This window comes from Macaca thibetana, chromosome 10 (assembly GCF_024542745.1).
Source record: "Macaca thibetana thibetana isolate TM-01 chromosome 10, ASM2454274v1, whole genome shotgun sequence".
NCBI lineage: Eukaryota > Metazoa > Chordata > Mammalia > Primates > Cercopithecidae > Macaca > Macaca thibetana.
Window position 1 is genome coordinate 62557570 of NC_065587.1, and position 24363 is coordinate 62581932.

The following is a 24363-nucleotide window of genomic DNA, read 5'->3' on the forward strand; positions in this document are numbered from 1 at the left end:
AGGGAGGTGTGCAGAGGCTGAGGTTGAGAGAGACTAAGTGACTTGGCTTTGGACAAACAGCGGGGAATGAGGCCTTGAACACAGAGGAGGCCTCTACTGGGTATCCCTCCCCCAGGAACAGAGACATGGAGCCAGCCACCAGGTGGGGACCTAAGGTACAGCCTCATACCATCCTCTTGTTAGCCTTACTAGGTACAAGCCCTAGGCCCATTTCACAGCTTCAGAAACTGAATCACAGGACAGGGAATCAGCTGCCAGAGGAGGCAGGACTTGAGCAGGTGCCTGGCCCTCCCCCGCCTCCACTGATTGAGTCCCTAATGTGTGCTAAGCACTTTATTTCTGTCCTCTTGGGACATCCTGGGAACCATGACTCACTATCCTACTTCAGGGATGAAGAAACTGAGGCTCCCCAGAGGAAGTGGCCCCCAGGAGTTCAAGGGGAAGCCAGAGGGGTTTTCCATGGAGATAAGGGGTGGGAGCCTGGGAGGGGAAGGAAAGGGCTGTGGGAATCCGAAGGGAGATAGAGATGTGGGGACACACACCGAGGCAGGAAATGAAGCTCCGGCAAAAGGCCCAGAGCAGGGAAGTGGCAGCCTTTTTCAGTGGCTCTACTGGACTAGGAGTCCAGAGCCCTACAGCCAAGGCCTGACCCTGTCACTTGGCAACTGGGAGACCCTAGGCAAGTGGCTTTCTCTTCCCGGGTCTTAGTACTTACAACTGGAAAATGGGGCCAATTGCACCGAAGGCAGGCTTTGAAGAAGCGGGGCTAGGCTAGACACATGGCATTCTCCCCCCTTCAGCCTCTTCACACACAGAGAAGGCAAAGAGAGTGCAAGGCAGGACTCAAAGTCACCCTGCACATTGGCAGCCTTGGCTGCCAACATCCTCTCCTGAGCCAGCCCTGCCCCAACCGGCATCTTCAGACTCAATGAGATCAGCCAGGCAAAGGCTTGACCACAGAGATGGCAGGGCCAGACCCAGAGAGGCCAAGTGACCTGTCCAATGCAACAGTGCAAAGCAGGTCCCATTTGCCAAGTACCTACCGGTGCCAGACACTGGGCACACAGCCCTCCTTTAACCCTAATCTAACAAGGAGATAGCTATTGTCCCCATTTTCATGACAAAGAAACTAAGTCTCTCAAAAGATACAGTAAATGATCCAAAGACACACAGCAAGTGGGACGGTTGCAACATAAACCCAGGCCTGTCTGACTCCTGAGCCCTTATCAAATCTTTGGTCCCCATCTCTTGGGCTGACCCCTCCCTGCTCCCCACCTCACTCCCAGCTTCCCGCCACCCAGCATTGCACTTCCCACACCCCCGGCTCTCATCCTTTCCAGCCTTGCTGCTAGTGAACTTCTACTCCACTTCCAAAGCCCAGCCTCAAATACCCGATCCTCTTGAGACCTGATCTAGGCCTCCATAAAATACTGGAGTCCAGCCCACAAATCTAGTTCTGTCGTCAGATCTTTCTATTGGTCAGCTCTGTACCTCTGGCCTCCAGCCTGAGGCTGTTCACACAGGGGACACCAATCAGCCCCCTGTGTGACGATGAAGGCCAAACTCCTCCCCAGGGCCCACAAGGCCCCAGCATGGTCCGGCCCTGCTGATACACCCGCTCGTTCTACCTCTTACCCACTCCCCTTCATTGTGTACACTCCAGCCTCACAGCTTCTCCCACTGATTCTCCATGACAGCACACATCTTGGCACACACCCCAGGGCCTTTGCACGTGCACTTCCTGCTGCCTGGCAAGCCCTTTCCCTAACTCTATGCCTGGTCAACCCCTACATGCCTCCTTCAAGATTCCTCTGTACCCCAGGCCTCTCTCCCTGAGCCCTTATCATATCTGTGATTATACAGTAACTCAACTGGCAACTTGTTTGCAACTTTGCTCACCCTCCAGATTCAAACTTATGGGAGGCCAAGGACCTGTTCCCAGGCTCCCAGCAAGTATCCAACCAGGCTGACCACACCCCACCACCCCAGGGCCCCTGGGAAGGGAAAAAGAGCTCCCTCTCCCCTTCTTTGCTGAGTGAACTCTTGCTAGTCCTCAGCTCAGGCCCTGCCACCTTCTAGAAGCCTCCAAGACTCCCACAGCTCCCACTCCCTACTAACTCCAGCACAATACTGCTCAGCCCCAGTTCCAAGTTCCTGGTACACAGCAGGTGCTCAATACAGGGGTCACAAATGCTTATACATGGGGAGGTCTGAGAAAATGGGGTCAGCTGAGGACCAGAGAGATGGGCATGAGGTCCCTCAACAGGTCACCGAGCCATCTCCTCTCCGGTTCCTGGGGCTTGAGGGAGCCAGACATCCCTCCACCCCACCCCCCAGGTCACAATCAGAGAAGCAAAAGCAGGAACCAGGCTGAGCTGTGGGTAAGTCATGCTCCAAGAAGAGCTAGGGGACAGGGAGAGACAGCCAGGGCCCTTCTTCCTAGAAGAGATGGGCCTAAGCTAAGCCTGGTGGGGCAAGGGTAGATAAGCAGCACCTGGAGGAGAGGGCACTCTGGGAGGGACACTGTTTAGAAGCAAAGGCCCAGGGGCACGCGGGAGGGCCTAGGCAGGCAGTCAGCTGAGAGAGGTGACACACTATAAATCATTTCCTTGGGTGGAAAGACCACATCACCACATCACCAAAAAGGCCTCGTGGCTTTCATTCAATCCCTCGGCACAACAGTCTTTTCCAGCCCTGCTGTGTGCGCAGTCCTGTCTTGGGAGCCTCCGCTGCCCCATCACTGGAGGGATGCAAGGGCAGCCAGACTGTGATCTCTGAGGTAGGGGCTTTCATTCCAGCTTGCAACTGTATGGCCTTGGTCAAGTCACTTCCCCTCTCTTAGCCTCAGTTTCCCCATCAGCAAAATGAGGATAAACAAGAGTCCTTACCTCCTAAAAGGTGTTCAGTAGATGTTGGCAGCTGTCATTACCATTGGCCCAGTTTTATACGTGGCAAAACTGAGGCCAGAAGGGAAAAGTGAGTTGCTTACAGTCACCCAGCTGCTGGCTGGCAGGATGGTGCCAGGGCTGTTTCTTTCTCAAGGCACCAACCCATCTTCTTCTAGGATGAACTAGCCAGCAACCTCACATCTCACTCATCTTTCTCAGCCAATGCGTCCAGTGAACAATTCATTTATTGAGCATCTATTACATGCCAAGCCTCTACCTGCAGAAGCGCTTAGAATCTTCACCTGAGGATTCTCATTTCACGTATGGGGACTTAGTGGGGCAGTCTCTTGGCCCAGGTCACTGGGCAAGACAAGAAGCCTCAGTGCCTTGACTCCCCAGCCAGGGGGCTGAGAAGAGGGTCTGCAAAAGGACCAGCCTGGCCCACCCTAGAAACCAAGTCTGATCCCAGCTGCACTGTGGCTGTGGCTGGGCCTGGACTTACCCCAGGTGACCCAGCAACCACTGCCCCAAATTGTACAGAGTCCATGAAGTTCAGGAGGCCTTGCCCAGGGGCACACACAGGCTCTGTCCACTCCTAAGTCCACCTGAAGGACACAGGTGCTGAAAGGATACCACAAAGGTGAGCCCCTTCTGTTCACCCCATCCTTCCACCAGCCCAGCAATTCCAGCCAGGCCCACCTGCCACCAATGAGGACCCCAGTTCAGAGAGGCAGGCAGTTGTCTGAGGACACACAGCAGGGCAAGTGGCAGCCCTGGTGCAGGACTCAAACCCACCCCCAATCCCAGTCCAGGCAGACAGGTGGACCTGGCCCGGTGGCCAACACCCAAAACTTTTGCCAACTTCTGAGCCGGCTGGTGGCTGGGCCTGCTCTGGGGCGAGGCTGGGGGCTGTGGGCAGTGGAGACTAAACGCAGTCTGGCCCAGTCCCTTCCAGGCCGGCAGCACCAGGCCCTACCCGAGGCCCCAAGAGGGCAGGGAGGTCCTGGTGGTTCGGCCTGGCGCCCTGACCCCGGGGCCCCTCAGCCTGCCCTGCCGAGCCCCTCCACCTCCCACCCTGGGCCGGGGGGCGCAGGACCGGGCAGCCCAGCCAGAGGCGGCGCCGACTGGCTCAGATTTCAGATTTGGCCTAGACCTGGCCCGGGGGCTAGGGCCCAGCTCACCCGCTTCTCTGGGGGATCCTATGGGGAGCACTAGCTGGAGGGGGTCCCCACGCAGCCAGGACCCCTGCGTCCCCCCGCCCAGTCCCCTCCCCCCGCGGCATCACAACAAAAGGCCGCGCTGGGCATGGCCCTGTGCGCCCGCCCGGCGCTCGGGTATCGCGGCTCGGCCCGGGGGGTGGGAATTGGGGGGTGGACAGGAGCCCCCGCGGGCCCGCGATCCGACGCCAGGTGGTCCAGGGCGGGGGCTCCCCCGCGCTGGCCGGGACTGGGGGCCCGCGGAGGGGCGGGGGGCGCTCACCTGGGCCGGCGGGCGGGCTGGCGCACCGGCAGACGGACGCACGGAAGGGCGGACCGCGGGACGGCCGGCGGGTAGGGCAGACGGCGGCCTGGCCGCTCCGGCTCCCAGGCCGGAATGGATTCCGGGCTGGGAGAGACAAATCGAGAGAGAAAGGGAGGAGGAGGAGGAGGAGGAGGCGGCGGCGGCCTGGGGAGGGGAAGAGGAGGGAGGGAGCGCGCGAGCTGGGAGGAGGGGCCCGGCAGGCAGCCGGGAGGAGGAGGAAGGAGGAAGCGCGCGGGGACGGATTCCCCGCCGGTGACCCGGGAGAGACCCAGGCACGGCCGGGGTCCGGGCGGGGTGGGGACACCGGGCACAGAAGCCCCGCCTCCCACTCCGCCAGGGCGTCCCACCCCGCGGGCCGCATCAGCCCCCAGGCCAAAATGCCCTCCTCGACCCACCCACCCTCTACGCCCCAAATCTGCCTCTCCCGAAATCACAATTAGTAATAATATCAGCGGGCGTGGAGCGCCCGCTCTGGGCCAGGCGCCAGGCTAAGGTGCTCAGGTCGACTTCAGGGTTTAATCCTAACCACCACCTGGCCTGAGTGGCGGAAGATCGCCCCACTTTACAGATGGGGAAACTGAGGCACTGACAAGAACCAGGCCCTGGACTTTAACCTTGACCTGAGTTTCTCAAAGTGGGGGCTGGGGCAGGAGGGACAGGGTGGGGAGGAGCGACCTTTATTTTAATAGTTGTGGGTTCATTTTAAAAAGTGCGTAAGGAAAAAACATCCCTGGCAGCCCATTGGAAGTACCCTAGTTCCAGTTATTACTGCTTAGGAGGGGTTGGCCAGGGCATCGGAGTGGCACTCACACTTCCAAGTAAGTAAAGAGGCTAAGTATCTCCGAACCAGGGCAGGAAGTGTAGCGGAAAAACAGGACATTGAGGAAATGCTGCTTTAGGCCACAAAGACTCCCCATCACCCCCTGGCACAGGCTCCAGGGCTATCCTTTTGGGGCTGGGCACCCCACCCTTGGCTCCTCACCTGTCCTGGAATCCTAGCACAGGGAAAGGTGGACCTGGGTCCTGCTTTAAATATCACACCTGCCTCCATGTTCCTTCTTTGAAAGTTCTCCCATTTCACAGATGGGAAATTAAGGCCCAGCCAGGTCAAAGACAAATAGAAGCCTTTGCCAGGCTTCTATTCTCTGGGCAAAGGTCCCCGCTGAGAGGAGCCGGGAGGAGCACCCTAGAATGTGGAAGGCAAAGGCCTCTGGGTACAAAATACCTTCCAGGAGACCAGGAATGAGCAAAGCCTTACTCTACACTGATCTAGGTTCGCATCTAGGCTAGCTGCCCCTCTGTTGTGGGGTGGACAAGTCCATCAGCTTCCCAGCCCAGCCCCCTCACCTGTAAAACCGGAGTGAACATGGCCAGAGAAGATTCCTGGGAAGGCTGAAACTGACCAGTGTGAGGATGGTCGGGTTGTGCTAGATGAATAGTAGCTCTTCCGGTGATAAACTGAGGCCAAAGGGGAAAGGGGCTGCTTGAGGTGCCACAGCCAGTCAACAGCAGAAGCCAGGCGAAATGGCTGCCCTTGTTTGCAAGGCTGGCTTAAAGATTAACCGCAGCTTCCCAGGGCTAGGCGGGCCCCCGGCTGGAGGAGCAGGTTTCTCAGCCCTCTTCCATTCCTTAGACATGTCTAAAGGCCTTTACTGGCCATACTGGGCTCTGGGGGAGGCAGGTATATTCACCCAGTGACACGCTGGAGCTGGCCCTTACCTACTTGCAAGAACCGACTGTGCTCATCTCTTCCCAAGTCCATATTCAAGAATGTCACACTGGTTAGCTCCATGTCAGCCACAGTGGGAGTATTTACCCCTTGGACATCAGAATACGCTACCAATGAAGCCTCTTTTTTCTTCCACAGAGCTGGTTGTTCAATATGTACCAGCACATCACTAAATTCATCCCCAGGAGTTCAACAGAAAATTCTGGGCTTTTCGAGAACTGGGATGACAGAGAGCTTAAAAGTACAGATTTTGGACCAGACCCAGGTTCAAGTCTCAACTCTGCCACTTTGCAGATAATGTAAGAAGCCTCAGTATGCCAACCTGAACAGTGGGCTAAAGATATCACAGCCCCCAGAAGACGCACGTAAGGATGAAATGAGGTGATGCCCGCTCAGCACATGTGAAATCTCATTCTCATTCATACCCTACACGCTCTTATCAGAGAGGAGGCAACTCAGACAAGTAAGGGTTCTGCAGGCAGATGCAGCTTCGCACCTGAAGCTACCGCCGGCTTCAAGGGCCTGGCTCAGCGGCTGAGGTTCTCAGGAGGATGTGGCCAGCACAATGGTTTCATTATTGAGCGTTTGAAGCGCTCTTTATTTTTAACCACCCCTCTGGGCTTTTGCTCAGGCTGTAACCCCTGCCAGGAATGCTCAGCCCCTGTCCCTGGCTACCTCGCCTTGTTCTTCAAAGTCCAGAGTAAATGCCACCTTCTCCACAACATGCTTCCTGACACACCCTGATGGAGGCACGTGCCAAGTCCATTCTGAGTGTGTCTGTCCCCACCCTGAGGGCAGTGACCAAGGCCTGGCCCATGCCCAGCACAGAGCAGGCACTGCCCAGTTGGCCAGGCAGCACACACTGACTTAGGACCTACAGACAAGAGTTCAAGTTCCAGCTCTTCCCTTCAGTGACTATGTGAACCTGCCTTCTCTGGGCCTCAGTGTACTCATCAGTAAAACGAGGGTAACAACCCTGGCAAGCTCCAGGATTATGCAGTTGGGAGTTGCGGGTCTGGCCTGGTGGATAAGTGACTCTTTGTGCAAATTATTTTGCTTAAAACATTCTTTGTTGGTAAAGCAGCAACTCACTGCTTAATTCCTGCAAATCATCATTAATGGACAGCAAGCATTTATTGACTACCAACTGTATACATGGCCCCAGACCAGTCTTAGAACGCCAACAGGAACCACTTCCCAACCCAAAAGCACCCAGCAGATGATAGATGCTACTGACGTCAATATTGCTGAGATGGTGAGTGCTGGTCGTATAGTCCTCTGTCTCCAGAAACCTCCTCTTCCCTCCTTCTCTCAACCTGGGTGGGTCAAAGCCACAACTGAGGGGAGGGTGGAGGAGGTAGGGTGAGGCAGTGAACCCACCAGTCAGAGTTGTCCCATCACATGGGATTAGAGGTGCTGCCCACACCACACCTAGTGCCCTGGTGACTCTGGCTCAATGGTGGCTGATCTGCCATGCCCAGCCCCAGCCCAGCTCACCCTTGCTGCAGCAGCCAGGAAACTGGACCCATCACAGGCCTCAGTGGGAAATTCCAGACCAGCTCCGCCATTCTCCACATGGTGTGCTGTGAGTGGTCTAGTTGAAGCCACCGGGCTCAGGGCTACAGGATAGGGTTGGGTGAGGGATGGGCTCTAGCCTGAGGCTGTGGAATGGGCTTGGCACCTCCCCTGGCACTGCACTTCACAGTTTCCACAGAGATGTCCTGCCGTGCAGGCCCTGGTCCCCTCCCCTCCTCTACCTGCCTCCTGCTGTCCCTCCACAAGCAGTCCCTGTCCTGAGGCCTTTGCACGTGCTGATCCCTCTGCCTGGAAGGTTCCCACCCCCTGGCCCTTGGCTGGGCTGCACTCATCCTTCCACCTGCAGTGGTCATTTATTGAGCATCTACTATGTGCTAGGGTCTGCGCTACATGCTGGGATACAGCAGTGAAAAAACCAAGGCTGGTCTCTGGTCTCTAACTTAGAGGAGTCAGGGATGGGCAAGTATAGGGGCTGCAGGGCCCAGAGTGAGGCCCCTAACCCAGCATGTGTGTTGAGGAGAGAGTTGTCTATGGAGAGTTTAGAAGCCTGGGGAAATGGTTGCCAGGTGAAAATGAGACAGGGAGGCAGGGCATGGTGGGTCATGCCTATAATCCCAACACTTCGGGAGGCTGAAGCAGGAGGATCACTTGAGCCCAGGAGTTTGAGACCAGCCTGGGCAACACAGTGAGGCCCTGTCTCTACAAAAAAAACCCTAAAAATTAGCCAGATGTGATGGTATGCACCTGTGGTCCTAGGTACTGGGAAGGCTGAACTGGGAAGATAACTTGAACCCAGGAGATTGAGGCTGCAGTGAGCCATGATCGTACCACTGTACTCTAGCCTGGGTGACAGAGCAAGACCCTGTCTCAAAAAAAAAATAATTATAATAACAAACAGGACAGGGCCAGTGTGCAGGTAGAGGGACAGCATGAGCAGGACAGAGATGGGGATGCCGCTGCGTCTGGAACTCCATGCAGAAGCACGTGGTGTTTGCAAAGCACAGCATGGTGGCTGGGCTGGAGTCAGGAAAGTAAGGTGGGCAGGGTGGCAGGGGAACCTGAGGATCCCTAAGTGCCAGTCGTGGCTTCCGTCCTGGAGGTGGTGGGAGCCATGGAGGGTGGTGAGCAGAGCAGGGCCTGGGGAGATGTGGAGTGGCAGCCACATTAGGGGACAGGGAGGGGGCAGTCAGGAGGCCTCTGTGCTGAGGAGCAGCAGGGACCCAGTTAAGGCAGAAGGCCTGGCTCATACAGGAGTGTGTGCATGGGCATATATCTGTGTTCCGGGAAGTGAGGCCAAACTGGCCGAAGGTGGGAAACCAAGACACTAGAGACTCCCAGCCACATGGGAGTCAGGAGCCAGGAGCCGATGAGCTTGTTCTCCCGCAGCGGCCAGCACCAGGAGGGGCGTCCATAACATGGATGTCAGAGGCAGGAAAGAAAAATCTGAAAAACTATCAGAGCAAAGAGGAGACATGATCCTGGGGCAGAAAAAAGACATTAGGGAAAGACTTAGGAAGTCTGACTAAAGCATGGACTTCAGTTATAATAATATATCAGGCCAGGGGCAGTGGCTCACGCCTGTAATCCCAGCATCGAGGCTGAGGCAGGAGGATCACTTGAGTCTAGGAGTTCAAGATTAGCCTGGGCACACAGTGAGACCCCTGTCTCCACAAAAAACAACAAAAAATTAGCTAGGCATGGTGGTGTGCACCTGTATCCCAGCTACTTGGGAGGCCGAGGCAGGAGGATCGCTTGAGCCCAGGAGGTCAAGGCTGCGGTGAGCTGTGATCATGCCACTGCACTCTAGCCTAGCAAACAGAGTGAGACTCTGCCTCTGAAATTTTTTAAAATAATAATAATGTATCAATATTGTATTGCTTCATTAATCATAACAAATGTGTCCCCATCAGGGAAGAGATGGAGACAGCAGCAGCTGAGCAGGTGGCGCCCAAGTGGTGACCTACAAACGGCGTTAACCACTGAGTACAGCCCCACACACTCAAACCCCACAGCCGGACCTTCTGGGCTGTGTGGCCGGTTCTCAGATGGGCACCTCAGGCTCAAAAGTGTCTCTACCCAGCCCAGAATCTGGAGACAAAACACTGACGTCAAAGGCAGAAAAGACCTGTCCATGTGAAAATGGGGGAGACGCCTGGCCCCACTGGGCTCACGTGACGGCCAAGTGCCAAGAAACTCAGCCACTCATCACCTCACTCACCTCAGGCTGCAGAAGAGGCCCAGAGAGGGACAGGCATTCTTCCAAGGTCACACAGAGAGTCGCTGGCAGGCAGAGCCACCACCCCACCCCAGCCCAGTCCTCCTTCCGCCACATCCCAGAATGTTTGTGAGAAAAGATGAAAGGAGGCTGGGCCCTTGATCTGCCTGGCCTGACGGGAGGGCAGAGGGCAGCCGGAAATCTGCAGCTAGAGCTGTGACCCCACAGTCCACAGGGGGCGAGAAACCCGCCGCACAGAGAGGAGACGGTCACGACAGGAGGGCTGAAAGAATCATTGTAAAAATAATCACCACGGCTCACAGTCCTGGTGCAAGGAGTTTCCTGAGCAGGGAATTGCTTCCAGGGACCCTGGAAGTAGTATCTAGTTCATTCTTCACAACGCAACAAGGTAGGAGCTATTGTTATCCCACCGTACAGATGAGGAAACTGAGACTCAGGGAGGTGACATGACGTGGTGAGGAAGGGCAGGAACTTGAATGCAAACCCAGGCAAAATTCAAGCCTTCCTGGCTGGGCGCGGTGGCTCACGCCTGTAATCCCAGCAGTGTGGGAGGCCGAGGCAGGTGGTTCCCAGAGGTCAGGAGATGAGACCAGCCTGGCCAACATGGTGAAACCCCGTCTCTACTAAAAATACAAAAATTAACCGGGCGTGGTGGCGGGTGCCTGTAGTCCCAGCTACTCAGGAGCCTGAGGCAGGAGAATTGCCTGAATCCAAGAAGCAGAGCTGAGATTGCAGTGAGCTGAGATTGCACCACTGCACTCCAGCCTGGGCGACAGAGCGGGACTCCCTCTCAAAAAAAAAAAAAAATTTAAGGCTTCCTGAATCTGGAACTCCGGCACTGCAGTTCTGTGCTACCCGGGTCTGTGAACCTCGAAGCTCACGTATTTCATATCCAAGAGCGAAAGGCCGGATCCACAGGGCCGGGCAGGGAACCACTGCAGCCCCTCTGAGCACTGGCCTCCACCTCAGTGGAATGCCTCCATCCTCCACATTTCCTAGGCATTGGGAAGATACAATGTAGCAATGCTTTGTGGGAGTACTTTGAAAAGTAGATAGAAGAAAAAATGTTCAGGCTATACTCCACCCTCAAGGAGGGGGAGCATGACTCCCCAGTCCCTAGGTGTGGGCTGTGCTTGGTGGCCCCCTTCCAAAGAATTCAGGGTGGAAAGAGGGGTGGGGGTGGTGCCTTTGCAGTGCAGGAACCTTACGAACGCTATCTCAGCCAGGTGATCAGGGCCAACAGGCCTGCTGATAACATTTGCCCTTGAAATGATGTGATGAGAATGGCATTTTACCTCTGTGGTCTTTCTCCTCAGAACCCAGAACCCCAGTCTAGCCATGAGAAAAGCTTCAGACAGATTCCAATAGCGGGGCATTCTACAGAACACCAGACTAGGCCAGGCACTGTGTCTCACGTCTATAATCCCAGCACTTTGGGAGGCCAAGGCGGGAGGATCGCTTGAGGCCAGGACTTCAAGACCAACCTGGGTGACATGGCGAGACCCTAACTCTACCAAAAAACAAATTTTTAAAAAAAATTAGCTAGGCGTGGGGGCACATGCCTGTAGTCCCAGCTACTTAGGAGGCTGAGGTGGGAGAATCGCTTGAGCCTGGGAGGTGCAGGCTCCAGTGAGCTATGATTGTGCCACGGTACTCCAGCCTAGGTGACAGAGTGAGACACTATCTCAAAAAACAAAAAACAAAAAAGGTTGGGCGCAGTGACTCACGCCTGTGATCCCAGCACTTTGGGAGGCTGAGGCAGGCGGATCACAAGGTCAAAAGATCGAGACCATCCTGGCCAATATGGTGAAACGCCATCTCTACTAAAAATACAAAAATTAGCTGGGCCTGGCGGCGGGCACATGTAGTCCCAGCTACTGGGGAGGCTGAGGCAGGAGAATCGCTTGAACCCAGGAGGTAGATGTTGCAGTGAGCTGAGATCACACCACTGTACTCTGTCCTGGCAACAGAGCGAAAATCCATCTCAAAAAACAAACAAACAAACACAAAAAACAAAAAACAGAACACCTAACTAGTACTCCTCAAAACTGTCAGGGTCATCAAAAAAAGAAAAGTCTGAGAAACTATCAAAGCCAAGAGGAGACATGATCCTGGAAGAGAAAAAGGACATAGGGGCCGGGTGCAGTGGCTCACACCTGGATTCCCAGCACTTTGGGAGGTCAAAGCGGGTGGAACACCTGAGATCAGGAGTTCGAGACCAGCCTGGCCAACATGGTGAAACCCCGTCTCTGTTAAAAGTACAAAAATTAGCCAGGCATGGTGGTGTGTGCCTATAATCCCAGCTACCCAGGAGGCTAAGGCAAGAGGATATCTGGAACCCAGGAGGTGGAGGCTGCAGTGAGCCGAGATCGTGCCACTGCACTCCAGCCTGGGCAACAGATAGAGACACCATCTAAAAAAAACAAAAAAAAAGACACTAGGGAAAAACTAAGAAACTCCATATCAAATATGGACTTTAGTTAATAATAATGTATCAATATTGGTTCATTAATTGTAACAAATATACTATACTATCATGGATATTAATAATAAGGGATTCCCTAGAAAGCCCACTTGAGAAAAAAAATTAATATAACAATATAAGGGAAATATCAGGGAAATTTAGTGTGGGGTATGTGCCATGTTCTAGAGCAAAGGACTGAATTTTCGGACAGGGAGGAAGCTAAGACACTTGTCTGTAAACATTTCCTTCTAAACTCGGGGAAACTTAGGACCAGAGAATAGAAGTGACTTACCCAAGCTCAAACTGCACGTTTATGACAAATTTAAGATCAAGCTTTCTCAATGTCACAAGAATTCAGTAACAGCCTACTGTATACAGGGCACCAGTCTAAGTCCTCATCATGGTGAAGGTTGGTGGGGAGGTTCAAAGATTTGTCCATGGGTCAACACCTCCCCACGGCCAGGTCCCCAGGGACACGGACTCTGCCCTTTGAAGGCTCCAAGCCAGAGGACGAAACAGACCCTGAAACGCTATGAGCAGGAGGGCCAGAGAGCAACACACTTTGGTATCCAGGAGACGCAGCCCCACTGCCTGCAACCCTGCAACCTCCCTGAGCCCCACTGAGCTGCTCAGTAAAATGGAACTAAGGACAGTGCCAATTGTCAGTGATGCCGAGAGGTACAAGGAGGTGAAATGTGAGACCCTGTGCATTGTGGACTCCCAAGAAACAGTGATTCTTTTTATTTTTAAGTGTGTTCTGAGTGCTACAGGAGTTCAGGGGTGGGGAGCATCTGTCAGTTTGCCTTGATAGGGGATTCTCAGAGAGTTTACCAAACGAGGGACATTTAGATTGAGTCTTGGCTGAGTGCAGAGGCTCACACCTGTAATCCCAACATTTTAGGAGGCTGAGGCAGGAGAATCGCTTGAGCCCAGGAGTTTGAAATCAGCCTGGGCCACATAGCGAGGTCCCGTATCTACAAAAATGATTAAAAATTAGCCAGGTGTGGTGGGTGTGCCTGTACTCCCAGCTACTCAGGAGGTTGAGGCAGGAGGATCACTTGAGCCCAAGAGTTTGAGGCTGCAGTGAGCCATGATTGTGCCACTACGCTCCAGCCTGGGCAGCAAAGCAAGATCCCATCTCCAAAGTAAAAAAATAAAATAGATTGGGTCCCGAAGGATGGAAAGGAGTTTGCCACACCGGAAGGATGTGAAAGCTGCGGCCCCAGCTTTCAGTTCTCACAGTCTGGTCCGAGAGAGAAGGGGACACGTCAAGCCACCCTCCCAGGGGATTCCCACGCAGCAGGACTTCCCCATTTCCTGGCCTGGATGGCTCCTTCCTGGCCTCCCTGGCCTCTGAGATTCACCAGTGCCTGAGCCAAGGGCACAGGCAGCAGCGGAGGGGGAGGGGTGGGGGCAGGCACCAGGGCTGAACAAACCCAGGGCTCATCTGGAAAGGAAACCAAACCCTGCCTCCCACTTACCAGCTGAGTGTCACTTGTAGAACTTCCTCCTTCTGTTCCTGTTCAGGAATTACCCAGGCAGGGCTCTGTGGCGGGACTCGGGGACAGGGGCTGCCCCAGAGACAGGGCCTGGAGCCTCCTCAGTCTGCTCTGGCCACTCCCAGACTCACCCCCATCTGGCTGGTCGGCCTGCTCCCAGACCCATTTCTGCCCTCGGCAGGCCAGGTCTCCTCCCTCCTCCACACACCTGCCCACGAGGTACCATGGTCCAAACCCCACTCCCCCTTGGCCCACCCCCGGCCCCTCCTAGAAATCTTCCACAGAGATCCCTCCCAATCTTGGCTTCCTTATGGTCTTTATCCATTCAGGCCTGCATGTCAGCTCCTGTGCTGGAGCTGGGGACAGATGAGTGAGCAGTGAATGACCAAGACTGGCACCGTCCCTGCCCTTTGGAGCTTGGGTCTCTAATCCCTATGTCCCGTGTGTCCCGCATGCTTCATCCACACCCGGGTGGGGAATCGGAAGCCAGGACCGCAGTCCTGAGCAGCCTCTGAACAGTGTGGCCTTGGGCAAGTCCCTTCCCTTCTCTGGCCAGCGTGGTTTCCATAGCTGCTAAGGGAAGCAGTGTGATGTCCAGGGGGCAGGCAGGAGGGATGGTGATGACTGCTCCCCCAACCCTGCCTGCCCCAATGTAATGTCCTGCAAATAAAGTTTCCCTCCAAGTGGAACTGGTAAAATGTACACACGGGGCTCTGACTCATCAGAACTTTTTTCAGAAACAAATATATAGGGGTCAGTGGGAGGGACCTGCCAGGTGGCTGAACATCACAGTTAAGAGCAGACCTGGGTTTGAATCCTGCCTTGGTAGCTGTGTGGCCTTGGAAGTCATTAACCCCCGACTCTCATTTCTCTCACTGGTAAAACAGGGATACTTGTATGCACCTCATATGGCTGTGTAATGATACACATGTTAGATAGCCAGTAAATGCATATCATTATTATTTCTGGTACAGCCGGAGAAGTCCCTTAATAAAGTAGATAATTATGACAGCCTTAAAATTAATAATGTAGATCCATATAACCTTTATTTTCTTATTTAGTTCTTTTGAGAAAAGGTCTTGCTCTGTCACCTAGGCTGGAGTGCAATGGCACAATCATGGCTCACTGCAGCCTCAGCCTCCAGGGCTCAGGAGATCCTCCCACCTCAGCCTCCAGAGTAGCTGGGACTAGAGATGAGCGCCACCACACCTGGCTTGTCTTTTCTTTTCTTTTCTTTTCTTTCTCTTTCTTTCTTTCTTTTTTTTTTTCTTTCTTTCTTTCTTTCTTTCTTTCTTTCTTTCTTTCTTTCTTTCTTTCTTTTTTTTTTCTTTCTTTCTTTCTTTTTTCTTTCTTTCTTTCTTTCTCTTTCTGTCTTTCTGTCTTTCTTTTTCTTTGTCTTTCTCTCTTTTTCTCTTCCTTTCTTCCTTCGTTCCTCCTTTCTTTCATTTCTTCCTTCTTTCTTTTTTCTTTTTGTTTGTTTGTTTGTTTGTTTGTTTAGAGATAGGGTGTCGCCATTTTGCCCAGGCTGGTCCTGAACTCCTGGGCTCAAGTGATCCTGCCACTTCAGCCTCCCAAGTAGCTGGGACCACAGGCAACTGCCACCATGCCTTGCTAATTTTTTTTTTTTTTTTGTAAAGACGAGGGTCTCCCTATGTTGCCCAGGCTGATCTTGAATTCCTGGGCTCAAGTGATCCTCCTTCTTTGGCCTCCCAAAGTGCTAGGATTACAGACGTGAGCCACTGCACCCGGCCTATGAGTTATTTTTAAAGTGCCATCTAGTGCCCTCTACTCACACAGATCTTTGCTTCCCAACTAGTTGGGAAGCCCAAGTATGAGGCCTAGTCCACGGCCCAAGGTTCCTGGGGGCCAAAGTCCTCAAGGCAGCTGGTCATGCACTTGGCCTTTCCGCAGCCCCTCTGGGCTGGTCCCTCTGGGGGCACCTGCTGGGGATGCTCTGTGACGTCTGTTGTGCATTTTGTACCTGTCCTGGCACCACTGACGAGAGAGTGCTACCCCCAGGTGGAAGTGCCCAGTTCTTCTCCATGACATTCTGGGATGTCCCCTTCCCCTTCCCCTTGACCTTGACTCACCCTTTCTACATCCACACACGTTCCCAAGGTAGGGCAGAAGTGGGTAATGAGGAAGGTGGGCTCCTTTGCACTGGGCCTGGGCTGAGCACACAGCCAGTGTTAGCCTAAGAGGAGTCAGCCAACTGTCTGGTGGCTTCAGCTTCACTCTATCTTAGTTCAGGTTCTCCTGAAGCAGAGCCTGAGACTACTCTTTTGGGAAGTGACCCCAGGAAGCTGGAGCAAAGGAGCAGGAAGAGAAAGGCAGGGAAGGAGAAAATCCAATACATGGAGCACTCTGGAGGTCACTGCTGTAGGCTCGAGAAGGGACTAACTACCCAGCTAAGATCTAAGAGCCTTCGGTGGCTCTCCAGGGGCCTTAGGCCAAAGCTCACACTTAAGAGGCCACCAGGTCCCCGCCAGCCTCTCCAGTCCCATATCATCTGCCTGCAGGGCTAAACGGCTGAACCTCCACCACCCCGCGTCCCTGCCCCTGCCACTGTCTCCCAGTGGGCCCTGCTCCTGCTTGCCGTCTGCTGGGATGTCCTTCCTGTCTCTAATCCCCCGCTCACTCCTCTTCCATTCTTTGGTCCCTCCCCTGACCCCCCAGCCTGGGTCAAAGCTTCGTGGATCCCATCTGCACTCCTCACAGTGGATGTTTCACCAGCGGGGAGAGGGTGGGCTGGGTCATCGTCATGTTCCAGCATTGCTCAGACCAGCACTTGACGCTGAACAGGCCCCAACACTTGTTGGGACAGGAATTTCAGGCCTGGATTCCCCAGATTGGCTGGCGCCATGCCAGGCCCATCTCAGCCCCTGTCTGAGGCTAGCACATTAGCTTGGCTTCCAGAGCAGGAACTAAGCCAGCCACCCTGCCCCACGTCACACCCTGAGTCTGGCCTCACCTTCTCCCAGGGCCCCGCCAGCTCAGGGAGGACTCCAGAGGCAGGGATCCCCAAGGAGCCCGGAAGGAGCCCAGCCCCAGTGCTGGCTCAGGCCTCAGCTGCCTGGGGCCACAGGCTGTGGCTGTGACCTCTCCTATCCAGATGGTTGGATCTGGGGGAGGCTCCTTCCCACACCCCAAATTTGAACCAAGCCTCGGGCCGCTTGTGGTCTGTGCTTAACTTTGTACCACAGCTGCATCCCCCTCATTAAACATCTTTAATCATCTAATGGTGCAATTAGCTCCCTGGGCCTTAAGCTGGCTCCCCTGCAGCCTTCTCATTCCTGGAGGTGTTGGCATCGAGGTTTCCAGGTCCTTCTGTTCAACTCAGCAAACACTCAGGGAGCTCTGTCTGTGGAAGCTTGCCCTGAGAAGTACCCAGCACATGAAGGGCCAGCCTGGGCAGCCTCCCCTCCCTGCCACAACGTGGGCCAGGGATAAGAGGAGGCATACATCACCAGCCAGGCCCCTCTACCTGCCAGACAGGCCCAGAGAGGGTGAGTAACTTCCCCAAGGCCACAGAGCCCAGGTCTGGAGATCTGCTTGAGGCCTTGGGACCGGGTGAAGCATTTGCTGAGTGTCTGGTGGTGGGGGCACGTTGGTTAATAAAATGCACACGGCCCCTGCCTTTGTGGATTTCACAGGTTGGTGTGAGAGGCGGTCGGTAAAAAAAATTGACCCAATTGTTGCAGAAATGCAGAATGTGCTACCTGCTAGGATGGGAGTCAGTGAGGGACAGGGTGAGGAGGAGGTGAGGAGCTCTTAGGACAGCAAGTCAGAAAGGCTTCCCAGAGGAAAGTAGCTAAAGCTTGGTTTTTATTGTTCTTATTGCTTTTTAGAGGGTCTTGCTCTGTTGCCCAGGCTGGAGTACAGTGGTACAATCCTGACTCACTGCAACCTCAAACTCCTGGGCTCAAGTGATCTTCCCGCCTCAGCCTCCCAAGCAGCTGGGACTACAGTTGTGCAGCTAAACCTTGAAGGATGAAAAAGAGTGACCATATAAAGATTCGGGAGAGCTGGGCACGGTGTAATTCCAGCACTTTGGGAGGCTGAAGCGGGAGGACCACTTGAGCCCAGGAGGTTGAGGCTGCAGTGAGCTACGATCGTGCCACTGCACTCCAGCCTGGGTGATAAAGCGAGATCCCATCTCAAATAAAATTAAAAAGTAAAAGAAAATGATTTGAGGAAAAGAACATTCAGGGGAAGGCCCTCAAGGTGGGAACTGGGTATACTGGATCTGGATGGAGAATGGGTGGAGGAAGATTAATGGGAGATGGAACCAGAGCTTTTCACAGGGACTAGAGCCTCCTCCGGTATGAGAAGGGGCTTGAGCTTTACTTCCAGGCCCTGGGGGACCACAGTGGATGTTAAGGGAGGAGACAGGTGTTGGTGACAAGATGTAATGTATTTTTTTTTTTTTTTTCTGTAGAGACAGGGTCTCCCTTTGTTGCCCAGGCTGGTCTCGAACTCCTGAGCTCAAGGCATCTACCCGCCTTGGCCTCCCAAAGTGCTGGGATTACAGGCATGAGCCACCAATGCATGTTTTTGCAAGGCCCTGCCGGCAGCTGCATAAAGCGGGATTAAGGGAGGTGGGTGGAGGCAGGGAGGTCAGCAAGGAGGCTGGGATATCCTCCAGGAGGGGGTGAAAGTGCTGCAAGCCTGGCAGGGGAGGTGGCGAGAGTGGATGACTTGAGCGCATTAGGAGGAAACTCCGACAGTCCCTGCTGATGGATGAGGGGTGTGGGCACAGAGAGGGCAGCTCAAGACGGATTCTCAGGCTTTAGGTGGGTGAGTGGAGGTGCACTTACTGAGATGGGGAAGTCTGGGTAGGAGCCCACTGAGGCCAAAAAGTCACGAGTTTGGTTTTGGCCAAATTATTTTGGGCAAACCTGTTAGATATCCATGGAGATGTTGAAAAAAAATGAATAATTTAACCAACACTTTTGAACACACTGCATCAGTTGCCAAGTGCCTTATATGCATTAACTCATTGCAACCCATTGGAAAAGGTGCTACAGGTTCAGTCTCCCTTATCTGAAATGCTTGGGACCAGAGGTGTTTCAATTTTGAATTTTTTTGGATTTTGAAATATTTCCCTAATCCAAAAAATAAAAAAATGAAATCTGAAATGCTCCAGTGAATATTTCCATTGAATGTCATCTCAGTGCTCAGAAAGTTTCATATTTTAAAGCATTTTGGATGGCATATTTTTGAATTTGAGGTGCTCAATTTGAGGTGCTCAACCTGTATCATTATTCCCATTTCACTGACGGTGAAACTGAGGCTCAGAATATGATGTTTTGTAAAGGATGAGAAAGCCACGCAGAGCCCTGGGGAGTCCTCATGTCTAATAGGCTGCAGGAAGAGGCCTCCAATGAGGGTTCTAAGCTTTCTGGAAGGATGTTGTTCTTGGATTAGATGTTGCTGGGAGACCATGTGAGATAAGATAGGGTCAATAAAGTGTCCAGGGCATTAAGCCACCAATCACAAAGCAGCTCCAGCTGACCTCAGAGAGTGAGGTTTCAGGGGAATAGAGACGGGAGCTGGACTGCTAGATGTCCTGGAGGGAGTGGGAGAAGAGAAGGTGGAGGGAGCTAAGCCTGGCTGGGGAGGGCAGGAGACAGACGCTGCTTACAGGGACAGACGGTCCCAGGATGCTCCCCTGCCCATCTAGGGCCAGAGACTCCAGGGATTTGTCAAAGAGATGGACACTTTAGAATAAGAATTTCCTTTCTGAGTCTAGGCGTGGTGGCTCACGCCTGTAATCCCAGCACTTTGGGAGGTTGAGGTGAGTAGATCACCTGAGGTCAGGAGTTCGAGACCAGCATGGGCAACATGGTGAAACTCTGTCTCTACTAAGAATACAAAAATTAGCCGGGCGTGGTGGCGGGCACCTGTAGTCCCAGCTACTCAGGAGGCTGAGGCAGGAGAATCGCTTGAACCCGGGAAGCAGAGGTTGCAGTGAGCCGAGATCGCACCATTGCACTCTAGCCTGGGCAACAGAGCCAGACTCAGACTCGGAAAAAAAAAAAAAAAAAATTAGCCAGGCATGGTGGCGCACGCTTGCTGTCCCGGGCTACTTTAAGGCTGAGGCACGAGAATTGTTTGAACCTGGGAGGTGGAGGTTGCAGTGAGCCAAGATCATGCCACTGCACTCCAGCCTGGGCAACAGAGGGAGACTGTCTCAAAAAAAAAAAAAAAGAATTTCATTTTTGGTATTGATCAGCAGCTGTGCACTTCCGAGTTAACCTGTGTATTATCGAGGGCTATTTCTTGCCTGTGGCAATTCTCCAATGGACTGAGGACAAGGCAGGGGTCAGGAGAGGGCAGGGTGCCTCACTCTCCCCTCTCCCAGCTCGGGGTGTTCCCACACACACTGGGACTCGGTCAGAACTGAGAGGGCTGCCAGGCAGCGCCCTTATGTTCCCAGAGGACTCTGGACCTACAGGAGAAGAAGACCACAGCCTTGGGTGCCAGGATAGGATAGTCTCTCCTGGCCATGGACAGGCGCCCTCCAAGCTCACAATGAACATTAACACTTTCCCCACCCCAGAAGTCCAGAGGTAGGGAGACCTCCGCCAGCCCCTGCAAGTGCATTCTGGGGAGACCCAGGCCTAGACGGGAAGGGCCTTGCCCAAGGTCTCATCCCATTTGTCCATCACCTCCTCAGTGCCGCCAGATGCAAACCCTCCAGCATGGTTACCTGCCCCCAGAGGCCTTCCTTGGCTCTCCCCTAGGCTTGGTTAGGCCCTCGCCTGTGTTCCCAAAGCCCCTTAGGCCAATACCCCCAGGCTTGCCACAGCCTATGGTCATAGTCTTTCTGTGCGTCTGCCTAGCCCCACTGACTGGAGGCAGGAGCCGGATCTGACCCACCTGGCATCCCGGTGCCCAGCATAGAGGTTGAATAGGGCCAGGGTGTGGGTGTATTTGTTGAACCTGCCTGAGCTGAACTGAATCACTTGGGCTCTTGCTAAGGGCCATAAGCCTGGATCTTTCTCTGGCTTGAGAAGCAAAGTACCACATTTCAGATTTGGCATTTCTATCAGGTGACTACATAGGAGCAAAGACTCAGGGTCCCTAAATGATAGGAACCCACAGGGAACATCAGGCATCCTGCCCTCATCTTCCAGAGAAGGAGGGTGAAACTTAGAGGGACGAGGGTACGAACCACAGGCCCGCCAGCAGTGGGGATGGGTCATACTCAGATGGCCTCGGCCCTGCTCCTGGCTCCCTTTCCATAAATGTGAAAGCCCAGGTTTCCTCGTCTGCACAACTGAGTTGGACTCAGCGGTCTCTGAAAGTTCGGCCACTGTCCAGTTCCATGAACTCACAGGCTCCCAGCCCCGCAGCGGGGGGAGGAGAGGCACTTTCAAGAAGCTGTTTATCATCTTGTTGTACCCCCTTGAGCTCTGGGAGCAAAACATTCCCAAGAAACAGGGTGATTCATTCACAGCACCACTTGCCAGTTCCAGAGAAAAGGCAGCCCGTGAAACACACTCTGTGACTTTTAAGGAGGAGGAAAATTTTTTTTTTTTTTTTTTGGAGACCTGGTCTCTCTCTATCACCCAGGCTGGAGGGCAGTGACACCATCACAGCTCACTGCAGCCTCCACCTCCCTGGGCTCAAGTGATCCTCTCTTCTCAGCCTCCTGGGACTACAGGCGTGCACCACCATGCCTGGCTAATTTTGGGTGGTGGTTTTTTTTAGAGCTGGGGTCTTGCCATGTTGCCCAGGCTGCTTTTGAACTCCTGGGCTCAAACAGTCTTTCCGCCTTGGCCTCCCAAAGTGCTGGGATTTCAGGCATTAGCTACCACACCAGGCCAGCATTTTTTAACGAAATTTCTCTTTAGCAGAAGATGGCCAAAGAAGCTGGGACACGTATTTTTTTCCTCCCAGAGAACCAAGCTTTTTTGGGAGGAATCTATCATCATTCAAGCCTAATTCTCTCAAAACACAAGATGGTACCTTCTAGCAACACAAGAGACGACATCACTTTTTGAACAATGTGATAGGCTGAACCTGACAACGGCCGCTCTTATTGTTGGTTGATTGGATGTGGGTTAAAACTAAATTTGATTGGCTGTTTTGTTGTTCTTGACATGAATCCATGTCAGAACTCCGAGTGTCAAGGAGAAGATGAGAAACTCATACTGGCTCCTCTTAAATTAAGTAGAGGGAAGCGTGTGGAATGTGTTGGATTAGAAATCTTGCCACCCAAAAAGCCATGGAGGGAGGGAATAGGTGAGTCTGGTTAGGGATCCTGGGTGTAAAATGTGATAATTGCAGCAGGGCGGATGGCAAGCCTCCATGATTCAAAAACCAGCCTGGAACGACTCCAATAATACAAAGACAGATGGAAAGCACAGTCTCTCATTTTGAAGTCACAGGATATCTATGCCCTGAATTTGGGCCTCCCATAACATGAATGTTATACTCAAGTCCTTAAAAATTATACTTTGAGCTCCCAACCTCCAGCTGGGTGGAGGTGGGAGTGAGTTTGACCTCTTTGCCCAAGTGGGATGCAGTAAGAAAGCTCTGGAAACCTAGTTCCATTCTGATTCCAAAGAGCTAAGTGGCATTGAGCATGTCTCCAACCCTCTTTGGGACTCAATTTCCCTTTTTGTAAAATCTTAAGGAAAAGAATGGGTTAGAGAGAAGAGGTAACCCTTGAGGTATGGGCTTTGGGGTCATAGTGCTGGGTTTTAATTCCACCTTTCTTAATGAGGCAAGTTGTTTAGCCCTTCTGAGAAAAGCCTTCAGTTTCTAAGGCAGAGACAATAATATCTACCATAAGGAATTTGCTTACAAGTTAAATGACATAATGTATCTCAAACACATAGCTTATGTCTTGACCCACAGGAAAATTTTTTTTAAGTTTTTGTTTTTGTTTTTGTTTTGTTTTGTTTTGTTTTTTAAATAGAGACAGGGCCTGACTATGTGGCTCAGCCTAGTCTCCTGGGCTTAAGTGATCCGCCCACCTCAGCCTAGGAAAATATTTTAGGAAAAAGCAATTTACAAATAGTGAAGTGCTCAGATCTGAAGCATTCAGTCAATTTTGATGACTGCATATCAAGGTATAAAACATTTCCAGCAGGTGATCCCAGCACTTTGGGAGGCCAAGGGGGTGGATGACTTGAGCCCAAGAGTTAATGACCAGCTTGGGTAATATGGCAAGACCCTGTCTCTACAAAAAATACAAAACGTTAGTTGGGTGTGGTAGCACACGCCTGTGGTCCTGGCTACGCGGGACGCTGAGGTGTGAGGATCACTTGAGCCTAGGAGGGAGAGGTTGTAGTCAGCTGAGATCCCACCACCGCACTCCAGCCTGGGTGACAGAGCGAGACCCTGCCTCAAAAAAGAAAAGAAAAAATTCATCATCCCAGATAGTTTTCTCATGCCTTTTCCTACTCAACCCTCTTCCCAGAAGTAGCCACAGATCTGATTTCTATCACCACAGGTTAGTTGTGTCTATTTTAGAATTTCACTGGAATAGAACCAGACTGTATACAGATGTTCCTTAACTTGCAGTGGTGTCACATCCTGATAAACCCATCCTAAATAGAAAATGTCATTAAGTCAAAAATGCATTTGGCAGGGGAAGGGACAATGGTTAGGTAGAATGGTTAGAGTTAGGTAGAATGAATAAGATCTAGTATTTGATAGCACAACAAGGTGACTATAGTCAACAATAATTTGTTATACATTTTAAAATAACTACAAGAGTATAACTGGACTGTTTGTAACACAAAGAAATGATAGATGCTTACCTCAATGTGATTATGACACATTGTGTGCTTGTATTAAAATATCTCAAGTACCCCATAAATCTATACACCTACTATACCAACAAAATAAAAATTGTTAGTGCATTTAGGCCAGGCACAATGGCTCACAGCTATAATCTCAGTGCCTTGAATGCCATGAGTTCAAGACCAACCTGGGCAACATAGTAAGACCCCACCTCTACCAAAAAAATATAATTTAAAAAATTAGCCACGCGTGGTGGTATAAGCCACTAGTCCCAACTATACGGAAGCCGAGGTGAAAGGATGGCTTGAGCCCAGGAGTTAGAGGCTACAGTGAGCTATGATCATACCACAGCACTCCAGCCTGGATGACAGAGTGAGACCCTGCCTTTACAAAAAAAAAAAAAGTTAAAAAAAAATGCATTTAATACGCCTAACCTACCAAACATCCTAGCATAGCCTAGCCTACCTTGAACGTGCTCCGAACACTTACAATAGCTTACAGCTGGGCAAAATCATCGAACACAAAGCCTATTCTATAGTGATGTGTTGAATATCTTAGGTAATTTATTGAATACTATACTGAAAGTGAAAAACAGAATGGTTGTATGGGTACTCAAAATACGGTTTCTACTGAACGTGTATCTCTTTCACAGGATCATAAAGTTGAAAAATTAAAGTAGAAAATCATCCGTATTCATATTGTGCATATCTGTAATCATTTCTTTCTTTTTT

The 24363-nt window shown here is 52.4% G+C and overlaps 1 protein-coding gene across 1 annotated transcript in view; it reads right to left on the reverse strand.

Moving 5' to 3' along the window:
- Positions 1–4686, reverse strand: part of SRC (SRC proto-oncogene, non-receptor tyrosine kinase) — a 75232-nt gene extending 70546 nt beyond the window's left edge. Inside the window, exon 1 of the mRNA XM_050807119.1 lies at positions 4368–4686. The gene's annotated coding sequence lies outside the window, so the exon portion shown is untranslated. The remainder of the gene's footprint in view (positions 1–4367) is intronic.
- Positions 4687–24363: the final 19677 nt, after the last annotated feature.